The sequence below is a fragment of the Manis javanica genome, chromosome 7, assembly GCF_040802235.1.
Source record: "Manis javanica isolate MJ-LG chromosome 7, MJ_LKY, whole genome shotgun sequence".
NCBI classification, from domain to species: domain Eukaryota; kingdom Metazoa; phylum Chordata; class Mammalia; order Pholidota; family Manidae; genus Manis; species Manis javanica.
Genome location: NC_133162.1, coordinates 32099072 through 32111333, shown reverse-complemented (window position 1 = coordinate 32111333; position 12262 = coordinate 32099072). Strand labels below are relative to the sequence as shown.

General features: G+C 43.7%; 1 protein-coding gene and 1 long non-coding RNA gene across 53 annotated transcripts in view; one reads left to right on the top strand and one right to left on the bottom strand.

The window, feature by feature from the left end:
- Positions 1–10024, top strand: part of LOC118971905 (uncharacterized) — a 73198-nt gene extending 63174 nt beyond the window's left edge. For 2 of the 3 annotated variants that reach the window (XR_012133115.1, XR_012133114.1), the window contains one exon: positions 7782–9762. This is a non-coding gene — a long non-coding RNA (uncharacterized lncRNA). Of the gene's footprint in view, positions 1–7781 lie in introns of all 3 variants that reach the window. The other variant, XR_012133116.1, reaches the window with a different exon arrangement.
- The window catches only part of SORBS1 (sorbin and SH3 domain containing 1), a 228564-nt gene that overhangs the window by 154911 nt on the left and 61391 nt on the right, over positions 1–12262 (bottom strand). The window lies entirely within an intron of this gene.

Below are 12262 nucleotides of genomic sequence, written 5' to 3'. Positions count from 1 at the left end.
GTATCGGTGGACCCAGCCCCACTCCACCCCACCCTGCCCGGGGTGAGAGTTCCCAAGAGTTGGTCTCTTGGGGAGTGAGGGTGGGAATAAAAGTTCTGGGTGGTCAGCATGGCTGAATCCTGTCCTGAGTCACTAATTCAGCCCTGCATAGTTAGGCCAGGCAGTCCAGTCAGTCAGTCATGACTTGAAATTAGTGAGAACATGACGACAAGAAGTGAAGTTCTCAGAAGGACAAACAGGGAGGCAGAGGTTATCTGAGCTTGGAGAGAAACTCTTGAGGTCCAAAGAGGTGGGGAGGACTGGAGCCAGGAAAGCCCTGGAAGTCCCTTAAATGGCTGCAGAGCACTCCCAGCATGAGAATCCTCTACTGGCAGGTCTGGGCCCCGGAGGAGGGGACAGAGTTGAGATGAGCAAAGGACAGTAGTATTTGTCAGTCAGAAAGAAGAAAGTACAAAAGGCTAATGTCTGGGATATGTTAAAACCTATGAGAAATTAACCATCAGGGGTAGGTTTTTGGTTTGTTTTTTTAAGGTCTGATCAGAGCCAGAAGCAAAGCAAAGAAGCAATAGGTGTGCTTGGAGAAGCCAGGGCAATGTTACAGCCAGCAGAGAGAGAAATGGCTCCTAGTCTGTGCTGTTTCCAGTCCCTCCCTCTGAGAGAAGGTTCTTCACACTGGAAAAGGCAACTCTGGTAAGAGGCGAGTGAAGTTGAAGACAGATGTGGAGCTGGGAGGAGAGCCACAGCCACTTTAAGTCAAGTCAGGTTTGCAGGCTCAGATGAATCACTTCTACAGATAGCCAGACAGGAGCAGGCGTCACAGATGACTCACTGTCAGTGATCCTTCAAGAACCTCAAAGAGTGGAAATGGTGTTGAAACGTGAGGAACTAAATAAATAAAAGAAGGTTCTAGAAATATATGCCAAGAAGCTTGGCATTAGTGTCCAGAAAAATTCTAACCTAGCATTAGGTGGATTGAATTCCAAGGAAAAAAAGGGATGATCACTAAAAACAGGTTCAGTATGAAGAAGTACCAAAATAACCAATTCCCTTTGTTATTAGATTTATTAGACCAATAGTTCAGATGAGTGTAATTTTACTCGAGCCAGGCTTTAACAAAGAGTTTCATGATATTCTTGTGAATGTGATGAAAGGAACATGAGCAATTAGGCAGATTTATATATAGATGATTGGGCCACCAGGCTGCAGGCATGTGGATTTAGCCTGTCCCGTACATTTGGGTCAACAACTTATGTCTAAAGGTGATGCAAATGAGGGAGGGATCACGACCTTGTTAGATTACAAAAGATGGATTTTAAAAGCTTTCATAGGTTACAAAAAGAATCAAATCTAACATGATGAAATTTAAGGTACATACAAGTCTATGTTTCTCTGGGGGAAACCAGCTAGGCGGTAATACTTTGGTTGGCCACATGCTTCTCATGAACCAAGAGCCTGAAGTGGTTACTGAAAAGTGTGGTCAGATCTGGGCTGTACTGGTTTCCTATGATGATCCCCAGAGAGCTTCTGAAATGGATCCTAACACAGCTCTGGAACCACCACAGAGCCCCTTCCAATGCTCTCATTCATAACCAGTTTTCTGGCACCACACAGAAACACCACACATATGTGGAGGAGAGCTCTGGGTTAGGCTCAAGAAAGGCCACCTCTTAGGATATACCTTCAGGTCACAGCCCAGCAGTGTGATGGCTGACACTTTAGAAATACTTTCTGGTCAACAGCTGCTACAATCAAAGCTGGTTCTGTCTCATGATTGCCATTCTCAAAACTAGCCAGCATAAGATGCTGGTTTATACTACTTACATAGCTTGTACTGCTGTGGGGTGGGTCAGGAAGAAGTGGGTATCAGGAGCATTTTAAATTTGGTGGCACACCTTCTCACCCAGTGACCTGACGACTGACAAGCCAAGATCCCTGAATGGAAAAGCCTAGTTGGAACACCTTCTTAGCTCATCAGACAAGCATCTTTGCAGTTATTTTGTCCAAGGAAGGGGACGTCCCTGAAGGAAATGAGTAGATGCCAAACAGAGAATATAACAAACCAAAATACTTCCTGACACAATTCAGACCCTTCGCTGATGTATTTCCATCTGGATACCTGGAACTCAAGACCAGCCCAGGGAGAATCAAACAGGCTCCCAAGTGACTGGATGGGAACCAGAAGATCCAAAGTGGCTTCAGAAACCCCTAAGAGCAAAGACATTGAGCTTGTCTAAGCAATGAGAATTCAAAGCCAAAGGAAGGAGGGGCAATGGACATCATCTAGTTCTAACTTTTAAAAAAACTGAGAGGAATATGCAAGTGCTAACGAAGGGGAAGCGGTGTTGCAGAGCTCCCTAAAGTAATGAAGAATTTGAAGATCCCAGTCTCCAGAGTACTTTCCGATAGTTGGCATTTTTTGCCACATACTGTTTCGCTAACAGAAGAGCCTGAAGGTACAAACCAGTCACCCCAGGCCCAGTGCTCACCAAGTGAACTTTCTAGTCTGAGAACTGACCCTAAGGTACTTCGGACCCAGGGTGGGCAGACTCAGATGATCCGCAGTGAACAGGAACCAACCTGCGTCATTCATGCACTGGCAATAAGGACACTAGCCCCACCCCACCCTGTCATGCTGAGAACTGAACACTGAACAGAACACTCTAAACATCAGATGGCATCCAAAAGCTCAGATCAAGTTTTGGAGATAGAAAATACGTGAACAAATAATTCTTGACACACACCTTGGATCCCATTCTCCAAGGAGGGTCTGGAAACCAATACACTTTTTTTTTAACTGTACAAGTGATTCAGACAAATCCCCACTTTCTCTCTCCTAAGGCTTCCGTTTTTCAGGGCTGTCAGCTCTTCTGCTTGCTCCCAGAAGGAAACTTCCATCGTGCACTACCAGCCTTTAGTGCATGCTAACTCAGGGCGATCCGGAGTCAGGAGCAGCAAGGACAGCAGTCAGACGGGGACAGGCCGAGGCACAGAGCATTGCGTGTTGGGAACTACAATTCCTGAATCTGCAGTTCCTCTATTTACTTAGAAACAGTTGCTGATGCTTACTTACCCCAACCAAAGATAAACTAGGACAAACCCGGAAAAGGAAGGGGAAGCAGTGAGGTAAGGGCTGTTGTAAACCTGGCACGGTGCAGAGGAAAAGTTCCTCTGGCTGTTGGGACACGGTTTCCCTCCCTACAAGAAGTGAGATAACACCTCACTATGACTACTGACATTAGGCTGTAACTAGGTGTGAGGCAGAGGCAGGAGCTTGCCAGCTTCACACACTGGGGAGTCATTCACACACCTGGAGTCTGCTGTGGTGCAGGGGAAAGAACATGGCATTTGGAGTCAAAGGGGGTGAATTTTGAGTCCTGGCTGCCTCCAGCAAGCTGTGTGACATCAGACCAGGAACTCTACCTCTCTGAGTTTCAGTTCTCTATGACCTATAAAATGAATAAGTTGGACTAGCTGATCTCATAGTTTTCTTCCAGTTCTAACATTCTGTTGTTTTACTAATACTGCAGCAAAGCCATTATGTCCCCACTCAGCAAGAAACTGCCGAACACCTACTGAATGTCAGGACTCTGCAGGGTACCAGAACAGTCTGGCACTCAGGGAACTAATCAATCCACATATGCCAGCAGCCTGTAAACAAGCTTCCAGAGTACAGTGGGAGAGAGGTGTGGCAGAGCAGAGGGCCAGTGGACCCAACAGAGAATGCAGCAGAGGGCAGTCAGGAACAGCTTCCCTGGTGATGCCTGGGCCAACACTTGAATAGGAGGCAATTAGGCCGAGGGATTTCTATGTACAAAAGCATACAGGGAAGCCCAAAAGGGCATGCACACTGGGAAGAATTCAGAGCTAAGGGCCTTAATAAGCCATGCTAGAAGAGCTATTGCCCAGCACCCCAGGACCCCTTCCTTCCCTGCTATTCACCTCAACATCTCTCTGTACAGCCATACCTCAACTTCTTCCTGGCTGGCATATGCCAATACTAGGTTAGCCACCAAGCAACCATCCAATCCCTGCTGCCAGCTTCTCCTTTGTCCCCAAGTCACAGAGCCAAGTCACACCTGCTGCCACTAGAGTCCTCCTCCCAGTCACTCAGCACGCCTGCTTTCAGCTCTTGCTCATCCCCTGTACCCAACGCGTGGCAGCTGTTCCAAATAGTTTCCATCTTCCTCAGAGCCACAGCCACACCCACCCATCCTGCTCATGCTCAGTAGGTGATTTCCACCTCCTCTGCTCCTGGGTGGGATTGTTCAAGTGCAGCTCCCACAGCAGCCCTTCTGCTCACCTGCCCCAAGTTCCTTCCTAAATAGACCAGGCCAAGCTGTGGGCAAAACTGCTCACAAGACAAAAAAAAGTAAAGGGTATCTATTAAATAGAAACCACAGTCACCACCAGTGCAAGCTGTTGCCTGAGAGTTTCAGGCCCAGGCAAGTTCACTATGGATTTGGTGAGACCAAGAAATGACAATGGAACGTTCTTGGGGTAAAAGAGTTTGTAACCTGGCTTTATTCTCATGGTGGTAGGTTGAGCGTAGGATCATGTCTGCATCCAGTGGTCTGCAGGTCTATAATCCACCGCCATCTCTGCCTCCACCCAGAGCACTGAGCGGAGCTCTTTATATAGTGACTCAGTCAATAATAGCTTATTGCCTAGGGTGTGGAAGCAGTAGCCTAGCAATAGGCCAATTACATCATCAAGTAGTTTAGGGTCAGGTGAGGATCCTGGCCATAGGAACTTCCACTTTCCCCACACCAAGCATCTGACCAAGCTCTGTAACAAGCACCTTTAAGTGGGATAAGTTACAGGGATGCATTCCACATGCCAAAGGCTTCATGTGAATATTAGCTACTCCATAACTGTTGGCTGAATAAATAAATGACTAAACAAATCAATAAAGCTTATGTCAAAGAAGAAATCTAAAGAGTTGCAACATAGTATCTTCAGGCATGTAAACTAAGAATACAGCCTAGAATTCTATCAAGATCCTTTTAAGATGATCCTTTGCGAGCCTCATCATTGGTCCCTGCTTTGCTCCCACACACACAGCTCAATTAAAGCCAACATGCAATTAAAGCCTGAATCATTTTAGTGCCATTTATTTCTGAAATGAGTTTCCTAAAACACATACCATATATTTAATATAAAATCCATACACAATAGGTTTAATATATTTACATACATATTTATTCATACTGTGGGTGTGTGTATGTGTATATTTTTGCCTGCTCCAGTAAGTGCCATTACAAGCTCTCAGCCAATGAAAAGAAGCACACTCAGCCAACTGCAGACACAAGGCCATTACAAAACACCCTTAGCAGCCTCTATGGCACCACCCTGCATTGAGCATGCTCTACAGTATGCATTATTTACTCTACTAAAGCCTGTCTGCTACTTATTTTTTGTTCTGGTCAACAATTTTGACTTATAACAGCCAAGAGATAGTATGCAACTGGTACTGGACCTGTCACAAAATAATAAAAGTATTACTCAGGGTTATAACCATCAACTGTCAGAGTCATCCAACCAGTGCAGCTGCACCTAGAAGCACCAATGGGCAGAAATATTCTATAGAATGCCAGGAAAATTTTTAAAAATCTTTCTGCCTAGGTCACCTCTGCCTCATCCACAAGTAGAGCCCGGAGTTCTCTCCCAGTGCAGTGAGGCCAGGGTTATGCCATGAGCTTGTGAGTACCGGACTCATCATACCTGAGTTTCTCCATGTTTATTACAGGCAACCATGAGGAATAAATGATGACATTAGGAACCTTTCTCCACTGGGACTCTGCTCATCTGACCCCACAGAACTTGTTATTGTTATATGGCCAGTACTCCTGAGTTTTCTAGAATTCATGCCCAGCACTGTGTGTGTGCTGCATGTTGACAGAACAAGAGAATTCTAGACTGTTAGCATTTGGATGAAACCCAAATATGATCTCCTTTTATATAAGAAACAAACAGAGCTCAGGGAGAGTAGGCTGCTCAAGAAGTAGGTGACAAGTCAGGGCCCAGCAGGTGGTGTAGGGAGGGAGTCCCATTTCCTCATCCCTCCATCCAGAATGCCAAGAGGCTACGATGAGCTTTCACCCTAAAACCAAAGAGCTAAAAGGACAGAGATGCAGTCTCCATCCTGGCCAGCATTTAGTTTTCAAAAAGTTTGTAAGAACAATTTGAGGAGGAAAAAGGCATTATTAGAAGAAATAAATTGTTGATTGCAATAGCTCATAGAATGGGAGTAATTAAGATTAAACCACATGTATATTCAAGTTTTAAGTTGACTTATTAGCTTTGTCTTGTTTATGTGAAGTTTCTTTCTTGTAATCTACTGCATACTCTGGAAGGTACCAGGGCCCCCAAAACTAACAACTCTGTTTCATTAGAACACTGGTGACTTCTGTCGTCCAGTTTTATATTTTTGTCTGCTTACTGTAAAAAGAAAAAAACTAAGCACCTCAGTATGCAGTTCTATTTCAAAGAAAAAAACCCCCAGCAAATGTAATTAGATTTATATAAATGTTCCCAACATGATAATTTTATGAACAAACCATATTATACAGAGTACATGTTTCAATATACTGATTTGATATTAGTAAAGAACACTGCAGAAATTATATTACTGCTTTCTTTCCTTCCCCTCTTATTTAAAAATGCACAAATCTCTTTTGAAGAAAAATACTATTTCACTATTCTCCTGACCAACTATTTTTCTCCCTATCATTTTAAATTTAGTTTCCATTATATAATAAAGAGGCTACCAAAACAATGTTTTGCTAAACCTTTGCTTTTAATATTTTAAACTGAAACTCTAAGTCAGGAGTTATAAAACCAAAAGCCTGAGAGGGCCAAACAGGAAACAAATGGGTGGTATAGGGACTGCAGCAAACTGGGACTCCCGTGCCCCCACAAGAGGGGACAGTCACTGCCTCCGCACCAGCCCATGCTGTTCCATGCAAGAATATGGCCCGGCTTGCTAGATAGTCTCATTGCCAAGAGTAGTTAGAAACCAAATTAGGTGAAACTTACTGACTTTTAAAATTCTGGCTGTTTCAAAGACTTTCAAAACACTGGTGTTTTCTGGCCTAGTTTGCAACCTAACGCAAAGGACAAAATGCTATAAATAAGATTAACTCAGAGAACAAATTGAACACAAATTTTGTTTGCAAATGAAGGTTGATCTCTATATCCTTTTATTTTAAATCTATAATCCCCCATAACAACTTTTCTCTTGGCCCGGGGAGAGAGGAAGGGGGAACAAATGCCCTTAAATGAATTCAGCTGTCAGAAAGCAAAAAGGGTAAAGGTATCTCTACTACTTCCTATTTTAAAAAATTAAAATAATAATAATTCACATAACAGCATTCCCAACTTTTGAGTCCATGTTGGAACAACTCCACAAGTTAGAAACTTCACTGAAGTTAGGCTGCCATGAACATAGCTATCTTCCCTAAACTTTCTCTGTGTAATAGAAATAACATCCTAGAGTGGGTACCTGTCACTCAGAGCCATCCAGATGCAAGGCCACTTGTATAATGGTATGCTAACGGTTCGTACAACTAAGTCACAAGGCCTGATTCCTGGGTGGGGAAGTATCACCTCCTGAAATTCCAAGTGTCATACGTGCAAATTGTGCAAGAGACTGTGTGCCTTAGAGGGGTTCTTAACCCCTCCCCACAAAAAAGGCTAAGAACCAGCATCTAACTGATTAATATAGTGGAAGTTCAATTGTACAAATTCAAGCACGAATAATACAGTCTTTTTTCTTTTTCAAGCATACCTCTGCAGGAACCATTTTTTAAATTTAATCTGCCATAATCAGCAGAGCAGAGCAAATCTCTGAGTGAGGAAAACAGAGTGCGGTATCTTCAGGCTGATAAGGAGCCACACGATGAGGGCACTGCTGCGCAGGAGGCATCGGATGGTGCCTTGCCCGAATCAGTCAGCGAGCAATCAGAACGGTTTCTTCCCAAATGTTCAGGAACCATTGGAGATGATGGTGATCTCCTCGTCTGAGTGACTACACCAAGTATGATCGAATGTTTACTTCCCCAATCCAGGGGCCAAAGGAGAGACAGATGTATTTCACTTTCTATTCGTAGTTGGTAGATGGAAAAGGAGAAAATATCTTGTTTTTACGAGTGGCTGGCAAGTGTGACACAACTTCCTACTTGCTGAAAAAGTACAAAATTAAATGTGTAAATCTCAGAGAAACACCAACACCTAAAAGGTATCCCTGCTGCACAAAATGGGTACCAACACTTTGTAGGACACAATAACTTCAGGCGGAAAGTGGCCCTGAACCTCTGGTGACATAAACCAATACAGCAGCCCTGGAAGGTATTTCAGACAACAACCCCTACAGAAGTGCCCCCAAAGCACACACTCCAAATGGCAGTGTGACCAGTGGCACTGGTCCTGGCCACTGAATTCCAGCCTTCACTTTGAGAAAGGTGACAACTTACGTAAATTCCCTTTTAAGCATTTTCCCTCAGTAGCTGAGATTCCTAAGATGAGAACAAAATGAATTTGGGTTGCTTTTAAATCTGACTGACTCTGGGGTTAGAAATTACCAGGCACAATGGTTTTCAAACCCCATGTCCTGTGGCACATGCAGTAAGACTTTGCTCTAAAGGGCAGTAGAGATGGCCATAATTTGTGGCTCAACTCATGACAAGTACACTTCATTTCAAATCTATATTTGTCTAAAGCTGAATAAATATCCCTATACATGCAAATATCTGAAATACAGGTTAGAGAAGCCTAGCTACAAGCTGCTTATGAACATGAAGCCTCAGAACAAATAAAGGCAACTGACACTGAGCAGGCACATGACCTCAACCAAAACATACATCAAGCAAAAGCACTTACAAAACCAAGTAGTAAAGGAACTTAAGTTTTTCTAAATCATGTATTAAACCTAAAAGAGATCCTATTATGCTTTTTCAAACTAATAAATACCATACAAAAAAACTTCAGCTATTGTTAAAAGACAAAATTCAACTGAGTAAATTTAAGGACTTACTGGCTTTACTCAACGATTCATGAAACAGGCAGCATGCCATCTAGCAGATGAAAGGTGCTCTGAGGAGTGTGCAACACAGAAGGCTTTTACAGACAGGCGGAAGCAGGGCAAGTAAATTATTCTAGCAAAGAATGGATTCAGACAAGGTCACCTTCCACTGGGGGAAGGCAGGGGTCTATCAGGCCAGACTACCCATTAGTGCTGATCAGGTAATTCCAGATTGACTGGTTAAAGGCTCCACTCCTGGGAGAGGCTGAAATTGCTATCAGGCTAGATATTAAGTCTTGGCTTGCAGACGCAGGGTTTAAGCACCAGTGACTCCATTTTGGGCCCATTTCTTTTTTTCAAATAAATACAAAAGGGTATAGAGGGAAAAGTCTCCTTCCTACACCATACTGGCCTTCCCACAAGGCTACTCATCTCTGGCCGCGCCTCCTGAGGTGGTCTACACATAAACAAGCACTAAAGCACCTTCTGCTTTTTAACTCCAGGTGGAGCCCCCCCTATTTTTAACACTCAACTACCTCTGAGTTTGCAGGGGTACTGGAAGATACCATCCTTTTTCCCCCTAAAATCACTTACTAAGAAGGAAACAGAGAGAAGTCCTCCCCCATGATTCCCAGTAAACGTCACTTTTTTATCTTAATTTAGGTTCCACTCTGTGAAAAGAAAACAAATGAAACCCAGAGTAGATGTCAATCATCATGAAAGCTGTTCTGCTGAAACCCTCCTCCTACCATAAACAGTGGCTACAGATGCGGAATGTCGCACAATCGGTGCTTTTCAGAGATTAGACGCTCCAGAGGTCCCACGGAGGCTATTTTCACAGAAAAATGAAGGTCTTGAAATACATATAAAAGCAAGTCAGGGCTGCCCATAGCCCAAGGAATCTGAAGCCGCACAGTGTAGAAGGCAGTGCGATGGGCAGCACTCAATAGCTGCCCTGGCTTCCCATTCTTTGTCATTGCCACAAAAGGTTGGAAAATACCAGACCTGGGGGAAAAGGAAAAATGCTTTCAAAGAAGGAAGGGAATCTTGAGAACATTCAAAAGCCTCTGGAGAAGGCCGATTGAGAGGCTCACCAGGGAGGGCAGAGATGGGTGGGGCGTGAAGCCCTGGGCACGGTGGTGGAGGAGGCAGGTAGGCTTCGAGCTGGTTGGAGACTGTGCGAAGGGAGCAAAAAAATCAATGGCCCTGGGCTTGGAGATAAAGAGACTAAAGAGAGTCTACAGGTAACCTAAAAATGGAAAAACTAAGAAGCCCAAGAGAATATGCAGGAAGCTCAGTGGGGTGATTTTTCCTTGGGAAATGGTCAAAACCAATATGGAGCAGCTGCACTTTGTGCCAGAAGCCCATAAATAGATGAGAATGTGTATGATTCAGGACTGATTTTCTCCTATCAGTCAATGTGGTTGAGGGAGATGGCCGGTACCATACATCTCCCAAAACCATAGTGGTATACTTTTGCTTTGTATCTTAGAGTATGTATTTTTGATATTTCAGTGATGTCCTAAGTATTTCCTAGATTCTCATCATGGTGCCTGTTTGGGCTTTTCATAGAATTTTATCACATCTGGCTTACATTGCAAAATTACTGATTTTCAGGCATTATTTTTCACTTACTGAACTTCCATTTAATGAACTTTTGGATGACATGACTGAAGGATGAAAACATCTGAAATGTAGTAACAGTAAATTAAGCTTAGTCACCAAAATGGCTTGTAAAAGTTCTAGTGCATATAAAAAACAATGTAGTTTATTGGCTATTATTGGCAAAGGGTACTGGATATTTCTGTTTCCCAGCCAAAAGCACAGCCATGTGCTAACTGCATAAATGCAGTTTGTAATTCACTCATCTGACCACAGTTAAAATAATGCAATTCTAAAACTAATTTTCTTGATTTGGGGATGGGGGTAGTAATAATATTTCAAATATTCTACATTTATATTATCTCACTTGAATCATTTATACTGCATTATATGAAATCACCATATTCATTAGCATGTGTCTTCATTTACTTCTTAGGGATTTTATATGGAAGATCCACCACCGGCCTTTCTTCTTTTCTCTGTCCAAATGCTACCTATCCCTCCTTTCTCTCCCTAAATGATCTCATCCAATCTCACAGTTTTAAATAACATTTACATGGTGATGACTATCAAAAGTACCATTTCTGGCCCTAGCCAACTCTAAATCTCTATAAGAATATCAAATGAGCACCTCAATTTCAATAGAAGTCTCAGTGCCCCCCTTGCCCCACTCAAAATTCCCTCTTTGTTCCCCATTTCAGTAAATAGCAACATCATCCACCCAGACAAAAAAACACACTGGATTCATCCTTCACTGTCTTCTTGCGCACACCCCTCCACCCAGTCCAGTAGGCTCTACCTTCAGAACATACCCTGAGCTCGCCCACAGACACCACTCTGTAATCACCAGGCTAATCCAAGCCATGCCCTTACCTCTTGCCTGGACCACTGGAAGGGCCCCCTCCAGGTTGCACTGATTCTACTCTAGCCTCCTAGGTCTGTTCTTCTATCCTCCACTCAGGACCCAGAGTAATAACTTTGAAGCACAAAGAAGATCAATCCTCTACTCTCACTTCTCCAACGGTATCCAATCATACTCAGGGTAAAATCCAAACTCGTTCTCATGGCCACAAGATGTGGCTCCCACCTACCACTGATGTCACATCATATCACAGCACTCCCCTGCCCTATAACTACCGTCCGGCTCAAGGCCAGCCAGCCTGGCTGCCGCCTGCTCTTCTCCCACCCAAGCTCAGCTTACATCAAAGGCCTTTCTTTTTGCCTCAACACTCCTCCCCAGATCCCTTCACTCCATTCAGATCTCTGCACAAAATTTCTGCCTCTTTCACACACAGCAGTCTTCTCAGAAGAGAAAAGAAGACTCTTTCAAAAACAGCTCCCCAGCCCATTTTTGTTTTTTTTCCCATCGCACTTATTACTACTTGAAATTATCTATTTATTTACTTCATTCACAAAACAACGTTTAGTGAGCACCCATCAGTCTGTGCGCAAGGTGCTCTTCTAAGAGCTGGGGATACAGTAGTGAACGAGATCAGCAAAGATCTCCGCCCTCATGGAGCGCACGCTCTTGACTGTCACCCCACGGAAGTATGGACACTGTCTTGGGACCACCGACTCCCCAGCGCCAAGATCAGCGCCTTGGTACAGAGTAGGCATTAATACACACTTGCTGAATGGGAA